General features: G+C 51.4%; 1 long non-coding RNA gene across 1 annotated transcript in view; it reads right to left on the bottom strand.

The window, feature by feature from the left end:
- Positions 1 to 339: 339 nt before the first annotated feature.
- LOC119399517 (uncharacterized) overlaps positions 340 to 23,197 on the bottom strand; it is a 42,000-nt gene continuing 19,142 nt past the window's right edge. The window contains exon 2 of the long non-coding RNA XR_005184876.2: positions 340 to 496. This is a non-coding gene — a long non-coding RNA (uncharacterized LOC119399517). The remainder of the gene's footprint in view (positions 497 to 23,197) is intronic.

Below are 23,197 nucleotides of genomic sequence, written 5' to 3'. Positions count from 1 at the left end.
CTTTGGCACCTAAAACGCCTTGCGGTTGATTCTATGTTTGCGCAACACCACCCAGATTATTCGCTCGGGCCCCTGTCGGGCCCGATCTGTGGTCGGGCTGGGTAGGCGAAATTTTTTCTCGGGTTCGGGCTGGGCCCGGGTCTCGATTGTATCCGCCGGCCCGGGACCGGGCCGAGAATCACGGCCCGTGCAGTGCTCTACTACACTCCACCAGTCATTGCGAATTACATGTTAACAATCTGCTCAGCACGTCATGTTTTACTGCAGCAGCTAGAAATTACATGATTGCGAAACGCAAGTGCTCTGAACTTATAAAAAACATAACCATACAGCACGTGATAGACCCTTGGTATTGCTTTATTGAGCGTATTAGTTTGTTCCACGGCAGAGACGTGTCAACGATGGAATTCATTAGGGTTATCCAAGCTTTCATAATCTTGGCCATCTGCTGCTCCCAGCCACGCCTCAAAGGTCGTCCGCTGGTCACCTTCACGTCCTGCAGTAAGGTAGGTTTATTTAAAGTAGTGTTATTAAAACTTAACAGGAAATGTTCGATGCATTAAATCATGAAAAAACATTTCTGCCTGTCAAGGATTTATTTTTCATTACGCCATTTTCTCATATATATTACCCCCTTTCAAAAAAACTGTTCCAGACTCGTATTCATGGCTACTGGCGGCGCTGACTAACACTCCTGGGTTTAAATGCACATATATACCTCATAAAGTGGACGGGACGATCACCCTCGCCGTAGCTCAGTGGTAGAGCATCGGACGTGTTATTCGAAGGTCACAGGTTCGGTGCCTGCCGCCGGTAAGTCATCTTTCTTCCACTTTACTTTGTTCACATTTCCACATAATTACTACGAATAACATCCCCTATACTTTCCTTGGCTTTCTTGTCTGTTAGTTCTAATTATTGTTGTGCCTAACAGGGAAAGACGAGCCCTTACAATTCCCCCTTCTTTCGTTCATTCATAGCGAGGGTCTCGTTCTAGCAGATTGGATGCCTTCAGGCATTCAATCTGCCAGCATGTGAACGATTAATCGTCAGCTGCCAGCTCGTAAAAAGATCACGTGCTTCGTGACGCCAGCAGGCACAAAAAAAGATTCAAAAGAGTGCTAAGCCGGGCTAGTTGGTAAGCGTTCATAGTAATTTAAATTTACTGTAATTTACGCTGTAATCATAGTAATTTACGCTGTAAATTACTATGAAAAAAAAAGATTGTTCCACACTCGCCGTGATGGCTACTAGCGACGCTGACTAACCCTCCTAGGTTTTAAATGAACATATATACCCCAGAAAGGGGACAGGGAGATGACCGCCGCCGCAGCTCAATGGTAGAGCATCGGACGTGTTATCCAAAGCTCGCAGGTTTGGGTCCTGCTGGCAGCAAGTTGCCTTTTCTTCCACTTTACTTTCTTCACATTTACTTCACAATTACTACAAATAACATCCCTTATACTTTCCTTGGGTTTATTGACTGTTCCAGGGATCCGAAAAAATCTGAGCTGTCGTCACCTGTGCTGAAACAACTGTCTCTGCTTCTTTTGCACGTAATGTATGCGAACAGTGTACATATATATACAGATGGTTCCACAAATATCCAGTGTTCGTCCGGTGAGGTGGTTGTCCCAGAAAGAGCTATTACCATCAGCTTTAAGACTGACCATTCACGACGTCGACAGCTGCAGAACTAGCTGATCTGCGCGCTGCACTTTGTTTGGTCAATTGGGAACCACCTCAACAATGGTCTATCTTCAGCGACTCAAAAGCAGCCCTACAACCTGTGCTATCTGCTCTGCGTCGCGGGCCATACGAACAGCTCGTATTCGAAATTCAATATCTTCTCCATACTTCACATGGGAAAGGGCACCACGGGACGTTTCAGCGACTGCAAAGTCACTGCGGAGTCATAGGGAAGGAACACGTCGATAATGCCGCTCGGGCATCTCTTGAAAGCACACAGGAAGGTGCCATACCACTTTCAAGGTCTGACGCTGCCAGCAGTCTTCGAGGGCTTGCACAGGAGATCAAGCTCGCTCTACGGTGTCCGCCATGCAGACAAACCCACCGAACCAATCGTCAACGCCACCTGTCCTCTTTGATGCATCTCTGTATGCCAACTGGACTCCGCCGCAGAGAGGCCACACTGCTTTATCGCTTATGGCTAGGCGTGGCATTTACGAAGTCCTATTCCTTGCGGATTAGAATGGCCGACAACGCTCTTTGCGATGCCTGGCGTTGCGAGGAGACGCTACACCACATCCTGTGCGACTGTCCGGTATAGAATGTTCAGAGACAGTCACTGGCGTCCATTCTAGCGCACCTTGACAGTAGACAAATGTCTGTTGAAACTATTCTTGCATGTCAACAGAAGACATCGCAGCTGAAGGCGACGAAGGCACTGCTGAGGTTTTTAGGAGAAACGGACTTGGACAAGCGGCTGTGACAGTAATGTCGTGTACCACGCAAGAGCGACCGACTGTGACTGACTCCTGTGTGTGCTGTGTCATGTGCTATCTTTCTCTCTCTCTTTCCTCTACTCCTCTACATCTTTAAATCTACCCCACCCTGTTCCCACGTCTAGGGTAGCAAACCAGTTTTCCTAAACTGGTTAACATCCCTGCCTTTCTTTCTCTGCTATTCCTTCTTCTTCTCTTGTCTGTCAGTTCTAATTAATGTTGTGTCTAGCCGGGAAAGACGAGCCCCTACAATTCCGCTTCTTCCGTTTTCACACAGATACTTGGAGATACTGTACAACCAGCACGCACGGTGGTCCAGTGGTTATGGTGCTCGACAGCTGACCCGACTGCTGATCCGCGGCGGCCTCATTTTCGAAGGAGTGCAAAATGCTGGAGGCCCGTGTGCTTAGATTTAGGTGCAAGTTAAATAACCCAAGGTGGTCGACGTTTCAGGAGCCCTCCACTACGGCGTCTCTCATAATCATGTGGTGGTTTTGGCACGATAAAAACCACAACAATTATCATTTATCGAAGACACTGTGCAATCGCTGCTATATGGCAAAGCTACTGTGGTTTTAAACAGCGCCTGATAAATTGGTTTCAGTAACGAGACATATAAGCAGCTCCAAGAAAAGTACAGACCGCATGAAGACGGCTAGGTGAGCGCTCACCATCTATTGGTTTTACTGAATGCAGACAGCAACAACGCTGGGAGTGATAAGCAGAAAAACTGAAAACGTTCACCGCTCATAACGCAAGCTGACCGCGAAACTTCTGCATCGGGCGTAAGGTTAGTTCTTTTGACGAGAAGTAGAGGGGCACTTACGCAGTTTTCACCTGGTGCCTTCTTTATTACCGCGATTAACGAAATTCCGGTATCGGTGTCGGCGTCTTTGGTTGCCAGCGAAAAATCGGCGTGGTCCGTGAGCGAAAAATGGAGGTGTGTGCAAATAAAGCCTATAATAAAAGCTTCGGCAGATCCCACGCACTGTGTGAATCCATGTAATGCGAAGCAGTCAGCATAGAGCTCCATACATCACCTTGTTTTTCTTTGAGAAAAATGAAATCATTTCTGTCATGACATCTAATTCACTATATGCCACATGTTTATCATGCATGCATGCATGTACAATCTTTTATTGCGATAGCAATGATATGGACAGTCTCGGCTGGTTCTTGCCATTGCCGTCGCCGTCGCCGCCGTCATGCTGCGTATATGTATAAGTATTATACATATAAAAGTCCCAAAGAAAAATAATTCCTAAAAAAGCTTCCGAAGCGCGGAATCGAACCAGCGCCTTCTCGATCCGCAGCGCGTGGCTCTAACCACTATGCCACAGAGCGCAGATCGTCCAGATGGCTAACGGTGAGCGTTATATACACACCCTTTACCGCAGTACTCAGAGACGGAGGCTCTTATAAGCGTTTCTTCATTACCAGCGAGATGGCGCTAGGAGCGCAACAGGCGCACTTAAAGGCGTCAGCCAGCTCGCCCCGCTTTTGCCAACGCCGTTTCTCTTCGCCCTACATGCCGTGGTCGCATTCGTGCGCTTATCAAGGAGAGAAAGGGATGGGCGGGGAGGGGGAGTGGAGAAGGGTCTGTCTTGTGCTTTCCCCGCGATGTCCGCCCTGAAGTCAAAAGCGTACGAAGGTAACTTCGCACGCTGCAGCGGCCGCGTTTGCGAAAGGAAACAGAAATAAGTAACAACTGTGACAGTTAGTTCGCGCTCGTCCCGTGTGTACGTGTTCGTTCGTACGTGTTCGTAGGCTTTGGCTCCGGACCTACAACACGCCATTCGAACCCAAGTTGCTGAGGCCCTCCCACCGATTCTCCAACAAGAACCCGTCACTGCACCGCTTACCTACGCCGCCGTCGCTGCTCGCCCGCAGCAGCCTACGCCATATTCTCGACCTGCCATGCCACCCCATCCCTTGCCGACGACTGTGAACGCCGCGTCGCATACCTTCGCGAGACCTTCGGCTCCATTTTACCGCCGCTCAGACGCGTGGAGAACGACAGACAATAGGCCCATCTGCTTCGCCTGTGGTATCGCTGGACACGTCGCCCGCTACTGTCGCCAATGTCCTCCCTTTGACGCCGTGGGCAGGCCTGTTGCGTCGTCGTCAAGGGCGCCACCAAGGTACACCCTTGACGATCAACGACCCTACGCCAACCACCAATCACCATCCCCTCGACGACACTCCCTGTCACCAATGCGTCGCCGACCTACTACGGAAGAGGGAATCTGATCGCTGCAGTTCCGGAGGCAAGAGCTGCATGCGAGTCGAACTGCTCAAGGCCTCCATCTTTTTCGCCGCAAAACGTTATCGACGTCAATGTTGAAGGGACCGTCGCACAAGCGCTTATTGACACAGGAGCCGCCGTTTCCGTAATCTGCGAGCACCTATGCCGCAAGTTAAAAAAGGTGACCACGTCGCTCTCGGGACTAATGCTCCGCACGGCCAGCTCACAGTACATAGCACCTTCTGCTGTGTGCACCGCGCGTGTCATTATTCAAGGCGAACTGTACGTCATCGAGTTTTTCGTGCTAGCGTCATGCTCCCACGACGTTATTCTCGGCTGGGACTTTCTTTCGCGTCATCGTGCCCTCATAGACTGCTCCCGTGCAGAAGTCGCCCTTACGCCGCTGCAAACTGCTCTTTCGGTGGATCCCCTTCCCGACGCTTACAAACTTGTCGTTGCTGCGGACACAGATATAGCCCCGAAAACGTCCACCCTGGTAGCCCTGACCTGTAAAGCCGCTCCAGACGGAACTGTTCTGTTCGTCCCGTCCGAGGTATTTCTCCGCCGCCGCGGCTTGCGACTACCGTTTGCCGTACTCGCCGTTGAATCGGGTGCTACAGTTATGCTGGTTGCGAACTCATTGACATCCTCAGTTACATTACTTCGCGGGGAATGTTTGGGCAACATACACGACGTTGACCTGCTGCGTTCTCTGCAGTTTGCTGCAAACCAACCCAACCTCCAGCTGAATGCCATAACACCACCTGTTGCCACTTCTTCCGCTCCAGACATTTTTCACCCTTCCGTTGCCGCTGATCTTTCGCCGACACATCGACGCGAACTCTTAGCCCTTCTTCGAGAGTTCCGCTCTTCCTTTGATTGCGCTCAACCATCTTTGGGGCGTACAACGAGCATCACGCACCACATTGACACTGGTGGGAATGCTCCCTTACGCCAACGACCATATCGAGTTTCAGCGGAAGAGCGGCGTATTATCAACGAACAAGTCGACGATATGCTCAAGCGCGGTGTCATCCAGCCATCCCAGAGCTCCTGGTCGTCCCCTGTTGTGCTTGTGCGCAAAAAGGATGGATCAATTAGATTCTGTGTCGACTACCGCCGCCTCAATAAAATAACTCGGAAGGATGTATACCCGTTGCCACGCATCGACGATGCTCTCGATTGCTTGCAAGGAGCAGAATATTTCTCGTCGTTGGATTTACGCTCGGGTTATTGGCAAGTTCCGATGGCCGACCCTGACCGAGCGAAGACTGCATTCGTCACTCCTGACGGGCTGTATGAGTTTAACGTCATGCCGTTCGGACTCTGCAACGCCCCAGCTACCTTCGAACGGATGATGGACAACATCCTTGGCGGCTACAAGTGGAATACCTGCCTCTGCTACCTTGACGACATTGTCGTTTTTTCTCGCGATTTTCTGACTCACCTTACTCGCCTTCGTGCAATTCTCACCTGTCTCACCTCTGCTGGCCTTCAACTTGACATCAAGAAGTGCCATTTTGCGGCGCGCCAGCTCACAATACTAGGCCACGTCGTCTGGAAGGAAGGCGTTCTTCCGGACCCCGCGAAACTCCGCGCCGTGGCCGAATATGCGAAGCCCAACTCTATGAAGACGCTTCGAAGTTTTATTGGGCTGTGCTCGTATTTTCGTCGATTTGTGCGCGACTTCGCTTCTATCATCGCGCCTCTTACCAATCTACTGACAGCCTCCAACGGCCTGTCTGCTTGGTCACAGGAGTGTGACGAGTCTTTTATGACGCTACGGCGCTTATTAACGTCGCCTCCGATACTTCGTCACTTTGATCCTAATGCGCCTACGAAGATCCATACCGACGCCAGCGGGGTCGGTCTTGGTGCAGTACTGGCTCAACGAAAACAAGGATATGAAGAATACGTCGTTGCTTATGCGAGTCGAACCCTCAAGAAAGCCGAGTGTAATTATTCCGTCACAGAGAAAGAGTGCCTCGCCATTATCTGGGCTTTGGCAAAGTTCCGCCCGTACCTTTATGGCCGCCCTTTCGAAGTAGTGACGGACCACCATGCCCTATGTTGGCTGTCATCGCTGAAGGATCCGTCGGGACGCCTCGGTCATTGGGCGCTTCGCCTACAGGAATACGACATTCGTGCTGTGTACCGATCCGGCCGCAAACACTCGGACGCTGATGCCCTATCCCGCTCGCCGCTACCGGCTGACACAGCTTCATCGTCAGCTTCTTCAGCTGTCTTGACGCCAATTGACTTCGCAGACATGCCGTTGGAGCAACGCAAGGATGCGTGGATTTCCCATCTTCTCGACTTTCTGACTGACCCATTAGCACATCCAGCCTCAAGAACTATCCGTCGTCAAGCCACGCATTTCACTATTCGAGACGACCTCCTCTATCGGCGGAATTACGCGTCTGACGGTCGAAGGTGGCTGCTAGTGATACCACGCCACATGCGCACGGAAATCTGTACTGCTTTCCACAACGGCCCGCAAAGTGCTCACGCCGGCGCTCTCAAGACCTACAACCGCCTGCGTCAGCGATACTACTGGCGCGGCATGTATACTTTTGTGCGCAAGTACGTACGTGCTTGTACTGCTTGTCAGCGCCGTAAAGCTCCACCTGAACGCCCAGGCGGTACACTTCAGCCTCTGCTTTGTCCGGCGCGTCCATTTTATCGCGTCGGTATCGACTTATACGGACCGCTTCCCTCGACTTCTTCTGGAAATAGGTGGATAATTGTCGGCGTAGACCACCTCACACGTTACGCGGAAACTGCAGCCCTGCCCACAGCAACAGCAAGAGAAGTTGCGTTTTTCATCTTACGCAACTTTGTCCTTCGCCATGGTGCTCCCCGTGAACTTTTGAGCGACAGAGGGCGTGTTTTTCTGTCTGACGCTATTCAAGCATTGCTCGCTCAGTGCAACATCATTCATCGCATGACGAACGCATATCACCCGCAAACGAATGGCCTCACTGAACGATTTAATCGCACTCTCGGCGATATGCTGACAATGTACACCGCATCAGACCAGACCAATTGGGACACCGTCCTTCCGTTTGTCACGTACGCGTACAACACCGCTACGCATGCGACCACAGGTTTTCGCCTTTCTTTCTCTTGTACGGACGCGATCCATCATGCACGCTTGACACTATGCTTCCCTACACGCCTGACTCATCTGAGTACACTGCAATTTCTGACGTTGCCAGGTACGCCGAAGATTGCCGACGATTGGCCCGTTCGCTGACAACCGAGGACCAAGGCCGTCAGAAGCTAAGGCACGACACCGACCGACCTCTCCCTACTTTTACGACAGGTGCCCTGGTTTGGCTTTGGATCCCACCGAACACTCCTGGCCTTTCGTCGAAATTACTTGCCCGATATCACGGGCCCTACCGCATTCTCACTCGTACGTCCCCAGTCAATTATGAGGTTGAGCCTTTAACACCGTCTTTTGACTTTGTGCACCGTATATATATATATATATATATATATATATATATATATATATATATATATATATAGATAGATATATGAGTGTACTGCAATCACTGGATCCACTGAAAACACCTATCTGATATATATATATATATATATATATATATATATATATATATATATATATATATATATATATATATATATATATATATATATAGTGCAAGGACGACAGCGCCGCAGGGGCACGAGCGCGCGCTCGGCTACTGGAAGACGAGACAGAGGAAGACAGAATAGAACAGCCGGCCTAGCGAACAGGCGTTGTCTCTGTTCTCTTCCTTTATAATGGCGCAGTCGAACCGTAAGCGCGAACCTCGTTCATGGCACCCGCCAGCGTGCAGCAGCAGCAGGCGCGACTAGAGGACGGCGTCCAGGCCTCCTCGGCACCTGCTCACCTGCCGCCGCTGCAGCCACCGTTCGGGGACGGCGTCTAGGCCTCCTCTGCGGCTCCACACCAATTCACCGACGCCGTGACACCAATTCACGACAAGGGACGCCGTCCGCGCGTCCTTGGCCATGGATCCTACCACCATGACCACCGGGACCGCTGGATACTCCGCAGCCGCTATTCCTGGCTCGTCGGGCGCTCCCCCCGACAACGGCTCGGAGCTCTTGCACGTCCTGACGGAATTATCACGTCAGCCCAACCACATCACGTCGTTGAGCTCCGGTTTCTCGCCTGCCGCTTCATCATCGTCGGCTGTCTGGTCAGTACGGGAGTTCCGCGGCTTCCAGGTCGACGTTTTCCTGTGGATGGACACCATGAATTCTCTCGGCACCCTCCATGCCTGGCCAGACCATCGGAAATAGCTGGTGGCCATCGACCACCTTCGTGGTGCGGCCAAGGCGTGGCACGCCTACGAAGGCGTCAGGCTGCAATCATGGCCTGAGTGGTGTGCCAGACTCGCCAGTCTCTTTCGTCCTCTTTCCCACGCCTGTGACCCTATCTCTTCAGGCACATTCTCTACCGCGGATGGGGGCTGTGAGGCGCACGTCCTCGACGCTGCTGTTTGGGAGTCCACCAACGTGCCCTCTCTCGGAGATCAAGCTCACCAATACCATAGAACTGCCTCCGTAGGCACACCTCATCCGACCCAGTTAAAGACTAGGCCCCAAGTTTCGCCTTTACTACAGGTGCGCGTGGTGATGCCAGCTCATATCGTGCCTGACACGCAACGAGCATCGGAAGAGCCCATGGCAACCATAAACGTGCTCGTAGACCCACCGGAGCAGCTTCCCCAGATTGCACAGCAGTCTTCGGCACACGATCACCTTCCACCGAGCGAGAAGGTTCTTCCGGACAAGCGCAACATTGTTGCGGCGTCGCTACTCCATCCGCCTGTTGACGTGCCATCTATTCCGAAGACGTCTTCGCTGGACCTCCCACTCAAGGCACCCGGTGTATCAGAAGGACCGCCTCCGGAGCTGTTGGACGACACGAAAAATGAGGAAGATGGAATCCCCGTCTTTAACGTGGACAATGCGGCTGCAGAAAATGATTTCTCGGTCTCCCCCCAGTGATGAAAGATTCTTTCTGACGATGGTCCTCACTGTCCTCCCAGTGGTGACCACGACTCATCTTGTCACACTTATGACGACAACCTTGCGTGGTTCTGCGCGTTGGTCTGGTTAGGCCAAGAAGCGGCTCAGTCCAAACTTCTTCGTCCTCTTCTACCCGTGGGTTCTCACACAACCATGTGGCATTAGTCCCCCCTTTGAAAAGCATCGACTCGATGCTTGTAAAAGAAAAAAAAGTAACTACAACACGCGCAGACGCACAGAACCAGAGACTGAGTACCAGTAACTGCAGGGAAAATAAGATGACGCACCGACACTTATGCCATGTGCAAACAGGAAAATACAAAGAAAACAACCACAGGAGTGACTGGGTAACAGAAGTAGCGCGAAAGCACAAGGGCTACCGTGTGTAGTACGGCTTGAGTCGTACGACGTGGACGGTTTCGGGTCGAAGTTGTCGACGTGAAGACACTGCGCCGTCCGGAAATACTTCGTAGGTGAGGTCACTGACACGTCGGAGAACCTTGTATGGTCCGAAATAGCGGCTCAGAAGTTTTTCACACAAGCCTGGTCGTCGGATAGGTGTCCACACCCACACTCGGTCGCCAGGGTGGTAGGCGACGTTTCGACGGCGAATGTTGTAACGTCGCGCATCTGCGTCTTGTTGGTGACTAATGTTTACACGAGCCACTTGACGAGCTTTTTCGGCGTACTGGGTGTATTGCTCGGCATCTGGAGCAAGTTCATCGCTATTATCGCACGGAAGCATAGCATCGAGCATGGTTTGCACGTTGCGTCCGTAAACAAGGCGGAAAGGTGAAAATCGCGTTGTTTCCTGCGTTGCCGTATTGTACGCAAACGTGATGTATCGCAAAATCTCGTCCCAGGTTTTGTGGTGTAGGTCCACGTACATTGAGAGCATGTCTGCTATGGTCTTGTTAAGTCTTTCCGTCAGTCCATTTGTTTGTGGATGCTAAGCTGTTGTTTTTCGGTGACTTGTGCAGCTCAGTTTAAAAATGTCTTCCATATTTTGTGCCATAAATGACGTCCCTCTGTCCGTAATGACACATGACGGCGCGCCATGCCGCAGGATGATGTGGTGCACGAAGAACTTCGCGACTTCAGACGCCGTGCCGCTGGGTAACGCTTTTGTCTCGGCATAACGGGTCAAGTAATCGGTTGCCACTATAATCCATTTGTTTCCGGTGGACGACAAAGGGAAGGGTCCTAGAAGGTCCATTCCCACAAGGTCGAATGGAGTCCGCGGTGGTGCAATCGGGTGGAGAAGGCCCGCGGGTTTCACAGGGGGCGTCTTGCGACGCTAGCACTCGCGGCAGCCTTGCACGTAGCGGTGTACGCTAGCCGATAGTCGTGGCCAGTAGTACTGCTGGCGCACCCTGGCGAGAGTCCGCGAGTAACCCAAGTATCCTGACGTGGGCTCGTCGTGGCTCGCAAGGAGGACGTCATCACGCATGTCGGCTGGGACAACGAGGAGAAAGGCTTTGTCGCTACCTCGCGCGTTTTTCTTGTAAACGATGCCCCTTCTAAGACAAAATGATGACAGCTCGCGAGCAATGTGTCGAGGAACGCGGGCGTTTCGGCCTTCTAAGGAATCGATAACAGGGCGCAGTTCTTGATCTGTTCGCTGTCTTGACATCAAGTCAGAATCACTGACTGCTCCGAGAAAAGCATCGGCCTCCTCTAAGTCCATATCGGGATGCCCCACAGGTGCTCGAGAAAGCGCGTCAGCATCTTCGTGTTTGCGCCCAGACCTGTACACAATCGTGATGTCAAATTCCTGCAAGCGCAAGCTACATCGAGCGAGACGGCCAGACGGATCTCTGAGATTGGTCAGCCAGCACAGCGAGTGGTGATCAGTCACCACTTTGAAGGGACGGCCGTAGAGGTAAGGTCGGAACTTTGCCGTCACCCACACGACTGCGAGGCATTCCTTTTCTGAAGTAGAGTAGTTGGCCTCGGCTCGGGAGATTGTAAGACTGGTGTAAGCGATGACATACTCAGCGCCGCCGTGTCGTTGTACAAGGACAGCGCCAAGTCCAACGTTGCTGGCATCTGTGTGTACTTCAGTAGCAGCGTCCTCGTCAAAATGGGCTAGAACAGGAGCTGTTTGCATTCGCTGCCGTCACTCTGCAAAAGCTGCCTCTTGTTCTGTAGTCCAGGCAAAGGGCACATCATCTCGGGTGAGTCGCGTGAGCGGTTCGGCTATCTTCGAGAAGCTGGCAATGAACCGACGATAATAAGCACACAAGCCGAGGAAACGTCGCACTGCTCTCTTGTCTGACGGAACAGGGAAGGCGGCGACGGCTGCAGTTTTCTCTGGATCGGGCCGAACTCCATCCGCACTCACGACATGTCCCAGAAATTTCAGCGCTTCATGCCCGAAATGGCACTTCTGGGGTTTTAGCGTGAGTTCAGCAGAACGAATGGCTTCCAGAACCATTCTTAGGCACTTGAGATGTTCTTCGAAGCTCTCAGAGAAGATGACCACATCGTCGAGGTATACAAGGCAGCTTTGCCATTTCAAGCCAGCGAGAACGGTATCCATCATCCGCTCGAAAGTGGCTGGAGCAGAACAGAGGCCGAAAGGAAGAACTCGGAATTCATAAAGCCCATCTGGAGTTACAAACGCTGTCTTTTCTCGGTCTCGCTCATCAACTTCTATCTGCCAATAGCCGCTCTTTACATCGATCGATGAAAAATACTTGGCGTGTCGCAACCTGTCGAGAGAGTCGTCGACCCGTGGAAGCGGGTAAACGTCTTTCTTTGTGACGCTATTGAGCTTCCTGTAATCAATGCAGAATCGTAGCGTTCCGTCTTTCTTCTTCACTAAAACGACTGGCAAGGACCACGGGCTGCTGGACGGTTGAATAACACCATCATCGAGCATCTCCTTTACCTGTGTCTGTATAGCTTCGCGTTCTTTAGCAGAAACACGGTAAGGTTGCTGTCTGATTGGGCGAACATCATCGTCGGTAATAATTTGGTGCTTCGTGAGGGGCGTTTGACCGACTCGAGACGAAGAGGCGAAGCAAGATTGAAATTCCTTCAAAAGGTTGTGAAGTGCGGCCTTCCTATCGTCCGAAAGCTTCGAATTGACGTCGATGCGCGAAACCGCGCAGTCCCAGCTGTCGGTACGGGCATTCGCGGTAGATGTGACCGGCCTCACCGCAATGGTAGCAGAGAGGTCTTCTATCCGACGTACGCCAAAGATCAGACTTCCGCGTAGGTGCACGGCGACCGTCGATGTCCAAACCAGCGTGTGCTGATTGAATCGCAACTGGCGGCATCCTCTGGATCGCGACTGCGGGGCTAGCGACCAGCAAGGAAGAGACCGGCATGCGCAAGGCTTCGGCATACGTACGGCTCCGAATATCAGTGGACACAGGAGCCGGTTCCGCATTGGTAGGCAGCGGTTGATAGTGACGGTTGTGCAGCACCTGTTGGACCTCGTCCCGGATAACAATGGCGATGAAGCCTACCTCTGGTTGTCTCGGCCCGTACAGCTTCTGCATTTCTTCGCGGACGACATAGGGAACGATTTCGCGAATCCATTCAGTGCTGTTGCTCCCAGGGTGGGGCGAAATTCGGGAGACGATGCGGTATTCACTTGCCGGTCAAATAGGGCAGACCGCTGATGAAGTATTTTCTCCATCGTTGCGGTTTCAGTCAGAAACTCGGCTACACTTTTTGGAGGACTCCGCACCAGACCAGCAAAAAGCTGCTCCTTCACACATCTCATAAGATAGCGCAGCTTTTCTTCTTCTGGCATTGCAGGATCCGCTCGCTTGAAAAGCCGTGTCATGTCCTCCACGTACATCGTGACAGTCTCGTTCGGCATCTGAATGCCTGCTTGCACTGCACGTTCAGCACGTTCGCGGCGGTCGGGGCTCCTGTAGGTCTCCAAGAGGCGATGCTGGAACTCGCGCCAGGATGTCAAGACATCATCTCTATTCAAGAACCATGTTCGGGCGCCGTCCTTTAAGCAGGAATAGACGTTGCGGAGCTTTGCGGCATCATCCCAGTAATTGATCGCTGCGACACGTTCAAACTCACTCAGCCAGTCATCCACATCTTCAAACAGCTATCCGTGAAAGGGACTAGGCATGAGCGGTTTCTGAACGGTGCAGTAGATCGGCGTAGAAGACGTAGGAACTTCCATGGCGGCCTGAGGTGAAGTCATAGTCACTGTGTCAGTAGGCTGTTCCGGTGCCTCCGGTGGTAAGACTCGTTGGCGGCTTGCTCTGTGAACTGGAGTGTCCACGGGCACAGGGCTTGTGTTCCGGCTACCGGGCGGGGTCTTGTGCATGGGGTGAGTCGTGAGTCGTCGTACCCAGCTCCTCCACCAATCTTGTCACACTTATGACGACAACCTTGCGTGGTTCTGCGCGTTGGGCTGGTTAGGCCAAAAAGCGGCTCAGTCCAAACTTCTTTGTCCTCTTCTATCCGTGGGTTATCACACATCCATGCGGCAATATTGAACCGGCTTCCAGAAAGACGTGGGAATGACACGCCGACAAGCCGTGCCAGCCCCTATGGTTTCTCGGATGCTGTTCCGGCAGCCTCCTCAGAGCAAACCGCCTACGCCGTTACGACCACGACAGCAAAGCCTTTGGCGCCCTCCTGAGTCGCCATCTGCAGCTCTCCATGCCAGATGCCAGCGTGGCCAAGACCAGCAACCCCTACGACACAGCCAATGCCGACCGTTAGAGGCATCGTTGGCACCTGATCGGACCAAGTCGCAGCTGAACCGATATCTACATAGACCGTTAAGGTACAGTCAGTTTCGCCCACCAGAGACATTTCGGCAGCTCGTCATGCTACGTCGCAGTCGTGGCCGAGTGTAAGGACGACAGCGACGCAGGAGCGCGAGCGCGCGCTCGGCTACTGGAAGACGAGACAGAGGACGACAGAATAGAACAGCCGACCTAGCGAACAGGCGTTGCCTCTCTTCTCTTCCTTTACAATATATATATATATATATATATATATATATATATATATATATATATATATATATATATATATATATATATATATATATATATATATATATATATATATATATATATATATTATGAGGAACCGCTTTATTCAGCCGTGCTCCATATATATATATATATATATATATATATATATATATTATGAGGAACCGCTTTATTCAGCCGTGCTCGAGCCGAAATCACATTGATGATGATATATACAGATGACGAAGATGCACAAGTGATGATGATATGTAAAGAGGAGGAAGAGTCATTCACTTTTCGCGCTCACACTAATTCCCTCGCGCGATTGAAGCGGCCGCCTGGCCGCCTGAGAGTACTATGAAATGCGTCGGGTATAAGGGTTTAAACGAGATACATGCACTATCTCTGTCCCACGGCAACGGTAATCAGATGGAGTGCTAAGAGGGCACACGCGGTAATTAACAGGGGATGTCTGTTCGACGACCGTGTACGGTCCAATAAAACGACTGGTGAACTTGTCGCATGATCCGGGAACGCGCAGTGGAGTCCAGAGAAGAACTTCGTCTCCAGGGGAAAAAGTCACAACGCGCCGAGACGAGTCATAGCGAGACTTTCGGGTTTCCTGGGAAAGGCCGGTGTTAACACGGGCCAGGTGACGGAAATGTGCGAGGCGAGACAAAAATTGTTCAGAGAAAGGAGCTGTTGAGGGTGCAGGTGCTGAAAGGAACGGGACGTCCAGAGCGAAACTCGGGGAGCGGCCGTGGACGAGGAAAAATAGAGTAAAGCTGGTAGTGCGTTGCGTCGCCGTATTGTAAGCGAATGTCACGAAGGGCAGGATTGCATCCCAGTTCGTGTGGTCGGGGTCGATGTACATTGAGATCATGTCCGAGAGGGTCCGAAGAAATCGTTCTGTCAATCCGTTTGTCTACGGATGGTAACTAGATGTTGTCTTGTGAATGGTGTTGGAGGCACGCAAAACTTGGTCACCAATATAAGACAGAAAGACTTTGCCGCGATCGCTGAGGAGAACGCATGGGGCTCCATGGCGTAAAAAGATGTTGCGCAGAAAGAAATCGGCGACTTCAGTGGCAGTCGCATATTGTAGAGAGGCTGTTTCCGCGTAGCGGGTCAGATGGTCAACGGCCGTGACAATCCAACGATTCCCATTTGATGTTTTAGGAAGAGGGCCGTACAAGTCTATTCCGACGACTTCAAAAGGCAAGGCGGGACAGGGAAGTGGTTGCATTAAGCCAGGAGGAACAGTCGTTGGTCGCTTTCGCCGTTGGCAATGGACACAGGAGGCGACATACTTGGCTACAGCTGAAGAAAGGCCAGGCCAGGAGCAGCGACTTCGTATTTTGTCGTAAATTTTATGATAGCCGAGATGACTGGTGGTTGGATCATCGTGAAATGCTTCCAGAACCTCACGTTCGAGAGAACGTGTTAAGACTGGGACTCATTTGTTTCCATCGGGGTGGTAAACATAGCGATATTGCCACGTGTGTTTAGAAAAGAAGCGGACTTCTAATCGCTTTCTTTATCCGCGTTTTGTATGTGCTGGAGTGTATCCGCAAGCCAGCTTAATGCCCGGATGTGCTGCAAGATAACGGAGTGATAATGGATCGACACACCCCCCGGCGGGGATTCTGTCAGTTGCTGTTCGGGCACGCTGGGATCGTTTTCTGTTCGCTGTCGCCGAGCAGTGTGTTTAGCTTGCTTTCGGGCGCAAGTCAGCCCCAATAAATTACCCTTAGTTTTATTGCCATCGGGGTCTGCCTTTCTGCTCGTCTGTGCGCCGGCCAGCTCAACGTCACCTACGTGACATTTGGCGGAGGTGCTGATGTTTAGCACACCCCCTTCGAACCGTGATCCAAGCCCAAGAACCTCTCGAGCGGCCGACACGGACGAGGTCACCAGAGAAGGCAAGAAAGACGAAACCCGAACTAGCCGCCGCCTAAAAGGGCTACCAGCTGAATTGGGACCGCTTCAACCCTCCAGTCGTCTCCTGAACCACCGGTCAACGTCACCAATGGAGGCCATCAGCGCACCTACTCCGGTCGTCATCCAGCAGCCTCGCCAACCCCTGTTGTTTCGTGGCTCCGCTTGCGAGGATGTACAAGACTGGCTAGAGCGTTACGAGCGGGTCGCAGCCTTGAACAGGTGGTCCGACGAAGATAAACTTCGAAACGTTTTCTTCGCACTCGAAGATTCCGCTAGCACGTGGTACGAGAACCAGGAACCTCACTTGACAACGTGGGATGCCTTCAGGAGGCAGGCATCGAAAACATTCGGAAGTATCCTCCGCAAAGAGCGGGCTGATGCCTTTCTCCAAACTCGCCAGCAGCACCCTAACGAGGCCGTAACCATCTTTGCCGAGGAAATGCAAAAGCTATTCCGGCACGCTGATGCGAACATGACTGAAGAAAAGAAGCTTCAGTACCTCATGAGGGCCGTCAAGGAGCAACTTTTTGTGGCTCTTATTCGCAACTCCCCGAAGAGCGTCGAAGATTTGGTTAGCGAGGCCGCCGCTATCGAGAGGACGCTCGAGCTGCGTGCAAAGCCGTACGACCGCAACTACCACGCTGCACCGCCAGACAGCAACGATCGCCGTAGTGCCACCGCTGAGTCGCTCCGAGACACCATTCGTTCCATCGTTCGCGATGAGCTGCGCAGGCTGCTACCGGGTGCACAACCAGAAACGTCATCACTCGCTGACGTCGTGCGGGACGAGGTACAGCAAGCGCTCGCGACACTTGGTACCAACGAAACGGCCTCGGCCACAGCGCCACCCATCCAGGAGCCAGGAGTTCACACCTACGCCGCCGCTTTGAAATCCCCATCAAGACCAACCTGCTGGCGACGAGAGACCTACGCGCCACAACATCGCATGCAAGCTGGTTCGCCACCGCCACGCGCGCGGCAGCCCCCCCCCACCCCCCCGTTCCGCTACGTACCCGCCAACGGCACCACGTAAGACTGACGTCTGGAGAACCCCAGATCAACGACCGCTTTGTTTCCACTTCGGTGAGGCCGATCACCTTTTGCGACACTGTCCTTATCGCCAGATGGGTCTTCGAGGATACGACATTAACGCCCCACCACCTTTTCCCGGCCAGCGGCCCCGAGATATTGAGGCATACCTACGAGAGGCCGAAGACTCCGCCCCCCGTCGCTTCAGGTCTCCGTCCCCCACCTCTCATCGCTCGCCATCGCCCTATAGCGGGAATTCCAAAGGCAGATCACCTAGTCCCCATAGGGGAATGTTATGAGATCATTTCACCGGGGAATCATAGATCATAGGGGAATGTTATGAGATCATTTCACCGGCCGTTGCCGGTGAAATGATCTCATAACAGCTTTCGCTGTAAAAAATTACAGCATATCCACGGGTGAATGATGAAGAGCTTGGGCGAAGCTCCTGAAGCAATCATGGTTACACCGTGAAATGTTCCGTGGTTTCGCCCAGCAGTAATCAAAGCGATACGCCGCTCTGATTATTTTTCCTTTTTACAGCGAAAGCTGTTATGGGATCATTTCACCGGCCGTTTTTGGCGCCGTAGTTGTCCGCCGCCGCCGCCGCCGCCGCCGGTGTCCGTAACCAGTATCGCTCGAAATAAGAAAAAAAACGAAATAAGAAAAAAATTGGCCGCGTATCTGCGTGCTTCGCTGCAAATGTCGTCTAAAGACGATAGAAGAGGCGCTGCGTGAGATATGGACGCCATCTGGCAATACGTCGGGAAACACGAGTGCTGTGTTGCGGGCTGGTAGTCCCGGCGCAGCGGCAGGCGAAGACCGGCGGTGACCAACGCGACCGGTGGGGACGCCGGCCAGCCCGAACACGCTGTTTGGCGCGATGCGCCGAATGAGAAGAAACGTCCGCACTCAACGAGTACTCTCCACAAACTCTCTTACTTACACGTCGCCTGGGTAAAACAGGAATGCCAGAGCGGCGCCCCCTGTCATTCGTACAATGCAATACTGAACCGAAACCGAAACACAACATGAGCTTGTGCAGAGGGCACGGAGGAAGACAAGTTTCAGCGCAGTCGCATTTTCAGCGCACCTTAAGAAACTAGGGTTGTAACATTGTAGGGCGAGTAGGGCCAGAAGGAACGTCACGACGAAAACCTGCCTCCTCAGTCGTATTCGCCTGTAACGTTGGTGTGGCTTCGCGTTCCCTCCTCCGCTCCTGGCCTTTCCACAAAGCTACTGCCTAAGTACGAAGGCCCCTACCGCGTCCTACGTCAAGCATCCCCAGTTAACTATATGATTGAGCCTGTTCAATCATCTACGGACCGCCGACGTCGCGGCCGCGAGACTGTTCACGTCGATCGACTGAAGCCGCATTATGACCCACCAGTTGTACCTGTTCCTTAGGTCGCCAGGATGGCTCCTTTTCCGCGGGGGAGTGATTTGTAACATGGTAGGGCGCAGACAAGAACGCCTGCGAAAGAAGACGACGAAGACGGTTGTTGTTGGCGCTCGCGCTTGCTCGGCTTGGACCGCTGATCGCTTCAGCTGTGGCAATCTTTTAATAAACGCGTTACTGTCTCAACGTTAAACGCATACCATCAAGGTCTTTAAAATTGCGTATCTATGTATTTTCTGTTAAAGGAACACACCGCCTAATACTTACCTAGTGATGTTGCGCCTCAGATATGCGTAATGTTTGCTTTTTGATCAACAATGTACACAAGTATGAACCTATTCAGCCGTTCACGATGGCTGGCCCTTGGGCAAGTGGTTCAACTTTGGCCGAGTGGCTGAATCGAGGGACGTGCCGACAAACAGAAAGACAGACAGAAGGACAGACAGAAGGACAGACAGAAAGACAGACCAAAATTTCTGCGTTTAAGTTCCCCAAGAAAGACTATCGTCTTTAAAAATCCAGGATGGAACGAGGTTCGAACCTGGGCCCTCTGCGTGGGAGCCCAGTATTCAACCTCTGAGGCATGCCGGTGCTTGAAACTGCTTTGCAAAAAGGTCCTATACATGCTTCATGTCGGGAAGGAACCACATTATCATATGCAATATAGCGTGGTAGAAGAGTAAAATAAGCACCAAGCGTCGCACAACGCGAATTCTGTAACCAGGCGTCACACAATGCGAATTGCGCAACGAGTAGGTTTTTGAATGCTTCCAACCAAGGAGGTTTAAACCTCCTTGCTTCCAACCCATTACAGGGCTCTGCCATAATTCTTCGTCGTCATCAGGCACAGCATCAACAAAGTGCGCATAATGCCTTACATGCGTTTAGCAGGTACCGCGGCTCTCCGTAGAATGACGAAAAATGGCACAGTGACTGCTGCCCTATTCTCAAAAATTACAATAATTTATAGCGTAGTGGGTTTCTCGCAAGTGCACTTGTATTGGTTGCCAAGGAAGCCCATAAGCGCATGATCCATTTCCTCGGGGTCTCAGTAAAATTACAAAGATTTAGAGCGCAGTGGGTTCCTCGCAAGTGCACTTGTATTGGTTACCAAGGAAGCCCATAAGCGCATGATCCATTTCCTCGGGGTCTCAGTAAAGTTCTTCGCCCCCCTCCCGTCTCTCTCCCACGTCAACGTATGTTATACAGCATGACGGGAGAGGGAAATAGCGACCGGGCGTGACCCAATGCAAATTACATAACTGGTGGGCCGTTTAAAGGTTCCAACCCATTACAAAGGGCTGAGCCATAATTCTTCATCGTCATCAGTCGTCGCGTCAACAAAGTGCACATAATACCTACAGACGTGTAGCTGGTGCCTCGCTTCTCCGCAGAATGACAAATAATGGCTTAGTAGGTGCTTCCCAACTTCACAAAAATTGTGATTTATGGCGTAGTGGGTACCTTTCTAGTGTACTTGTATTGTAGCCCCAAGAGAGCTTACAAAGGGCTCTAGAAACGCCGCTCTTCCAGCTTTCGCTGTGACTGTGCTGCGGTTTCAGCGCAGGCCTGGCGTCTTTTTTTCTTCTTTTCTACTTTTTTTATGTTTTATTTTTTGACTTTTTTATTTTTTATTTTTTATCTTTTTTATTTTATTTTTTTTACTTTTTATTTCTTTTTTTTTTATTTTTTCTATCTCTATGGGACAGCGCCATCTAGTATATCGTCACCCAACTGCAGTTTGCATGCATCTCTATAGGACAGCGCCATCTATTGAATGATGCGGGAGACGCGACGGCGGGGGCAAGCCGGATGGAGCGACGACCCACAAGGTGATGTGTTGGCCTCGAGGAGTTACGGAGTCGCCCTCTATCGGACGCGCCTCGATTGCGTGCTAGGCAAGATACCGCCGGCGCGTTCCCCATAGGTTTTGCTGTCGGCGCTCTACAAAAACACCTCGCGGAAGCCCTTTAGGGCATTTCTGTAAGTACTTTCGAAATGAACTGTGTTCTTTAAAGGGGCCCTGCGACACTTTTGCGACTGCCTTATTTAGCACCGCAAATGCATGTAGTTATGAATGCCGAGACGAACGCAAAAAGAATTATGCAAATTGGTGCACGAAAAGTGAAGTTATTAGTCCTCAAAGTTCAAAACTCAAGCAGACGACGACGAGAAACGTTTTTTTCGGATTTCACTCTCCCGCTGACGTCAAAGACCGGCTCCAATCACCGCGCGCGTCTTATAAAGACATACCGGAAATGTCACCTCATGGTGGCCTTCACACAGTACATTGCTACAGCTCTTTTTGACGGCGTTGTTACCATGCTTACGACAAACCACGTCCGTCAGCTAGCAGACGCTCCCATGATTTGTCGTGTAGTGCACAAAATGAGTCTGGAAGACCTAACAGACCTCGAGTGCGAGCTCTTGCGACGCAGTGATTGATTGCATGTCGTGCACGCCATTGCACATTGAAAGTGCGTCGCTGAGCCCCGCGCAACGCGAGGATGGCTCCATGGGCCCAGACGAAACGCTAACGCCCGATGACGCGGAAGGCGTCGGCCGGTAAGCGTTTAGAATTTTTTTTTATTTTCTTTTTCGTTGACAGCATCGCGCCAAATTGAGCGTTGCGTGTTTCGCAGGTGCCGGTGTGGCCGGTGTCGCTCGATGCCGCAAAAGACAAAACGCGGAAGAGTATCGTTTGATTACCATTCCACAACGCACCTAGCGTCGTGTTCGTTGTTTTGAAAATATATCAGTTAGAAACAGGAATCATTTGTTTCTGAGAAAGCATAAAAAGGGGTTTTGCTCCTCTTAGACCTCCGTAGTATGGCCTAGCTACCACCATATGAATATTGCACGTCACGTGTCGCGTCAAGCCAATCAAAAACGAACGGTCTTTGTCGTCACTGCCACATGACATCACGCCACTTCCTGTAACAGAAATAGCCGATGTGTGTCGCCATAGTGCGAAATCAAGGTAGTTTATCCCGTGAATTAAAATTATAACCGCTTCGATTTCGGCGTTGCCACTTGCGCAACAATATCGGTGCATTCCACAGTGCCAGAAGAACCGATGAAAAAGACATGCTCAAATTGTGTCGCAGGGCCCCTTTAATGTCAAAATAATCATTTTCGACGAACTGAAAGCACAAGATAGTCTACAGTCGCTGTCTCTTTGCAGAAAACCGAGCACCCGCTTCACGCTGTCACCGCGTTGCAGTCCCCTGAACCGGCTTCTTGCGTGAAAGGTAGTCACTCGCTGAGTGCAAACTATGTGAAATATCTCGTTAGAGTAGACTGCCTGTATAACCAAACGGAGCATAACAGAAAGAAGCCCCAAGCCAGCGATCGCACGGGTTCGCGACGACTGACGGTGCCTCTGCATGTATGAGCGTCTGCATGTATGTTCGTACTGATGGTTTCGCTTTTGCTACGAGCGCATTTTGGCACCGCGCTGTTTACTTTAGGCCGCAAAATATGAGAATTTGTGAGTAAGCAAACAACTACTGTTGCGCGGACGCTATCAGAACAGTTCAAAAACAATTTCCTTACAACTGCGGCTTCGGTGCGCATGGCAACTTTGTGATCTGCCTGCCCGACGATTCAGTTATTTTTTTTCTTTTTTGGTCTAAATTCGGGTACGTTTCAATGTCATTTGACAAGTTGTCTCGCACTGCGTATTGATCGGTCTTCTCAGCGGGCAAATGCCGCTGCTTATGTTTCTTTATTCCGCGCATTCGTTTCGTTTGGTGCTCACAAAAAATGTGAGCAAATGCGACGCCTTTTTTTAATGCTCCTTAATTATCGTTCCGTTTGCATTCCAGTGAACTTGCCGCTCTCTGTCATCAACAAATTCATAGACCAAAGCTTCACCACTTCGAGATTGCTGGTGGAAGAAGAACCAGTCTACGAGACCGAGCATGTAGTAGCATGCGACGCCTAGGAAAAGAAAGAAAATACAGTAACGTTTGCGGACTTGTTCTGCAAACGTCTGCTGTGAACTAGGACCCACATGAACTTGAAATAGCGGTGAATAAAATAGAAGTTATTGCAGCAACCAACAGCCGCAAAACAGGATAGTAATTATTTGGCATGTACCCCAGCA

Source organism: Rhipicephalus sanguineus, chromosome 7 (genome assembly GCF_013339695.2).
Source record: "Rhipicephalus sanguineus isolate Rsan-2018 chromosome 7, BIME_Rsan_1.4, whole genome shotgun sequence".
In the NCBI taxonomy this organism is placed as follows: Eukaryota; Metazoa; Arthropoda; class Arachnida; order Ixodida; family Ixodidae; genus Rhipicephalus; species Rhipicephalus sanguineus.
This window is presented reverse-complemented; position numbering and strand designations above follow the sequence as displayed.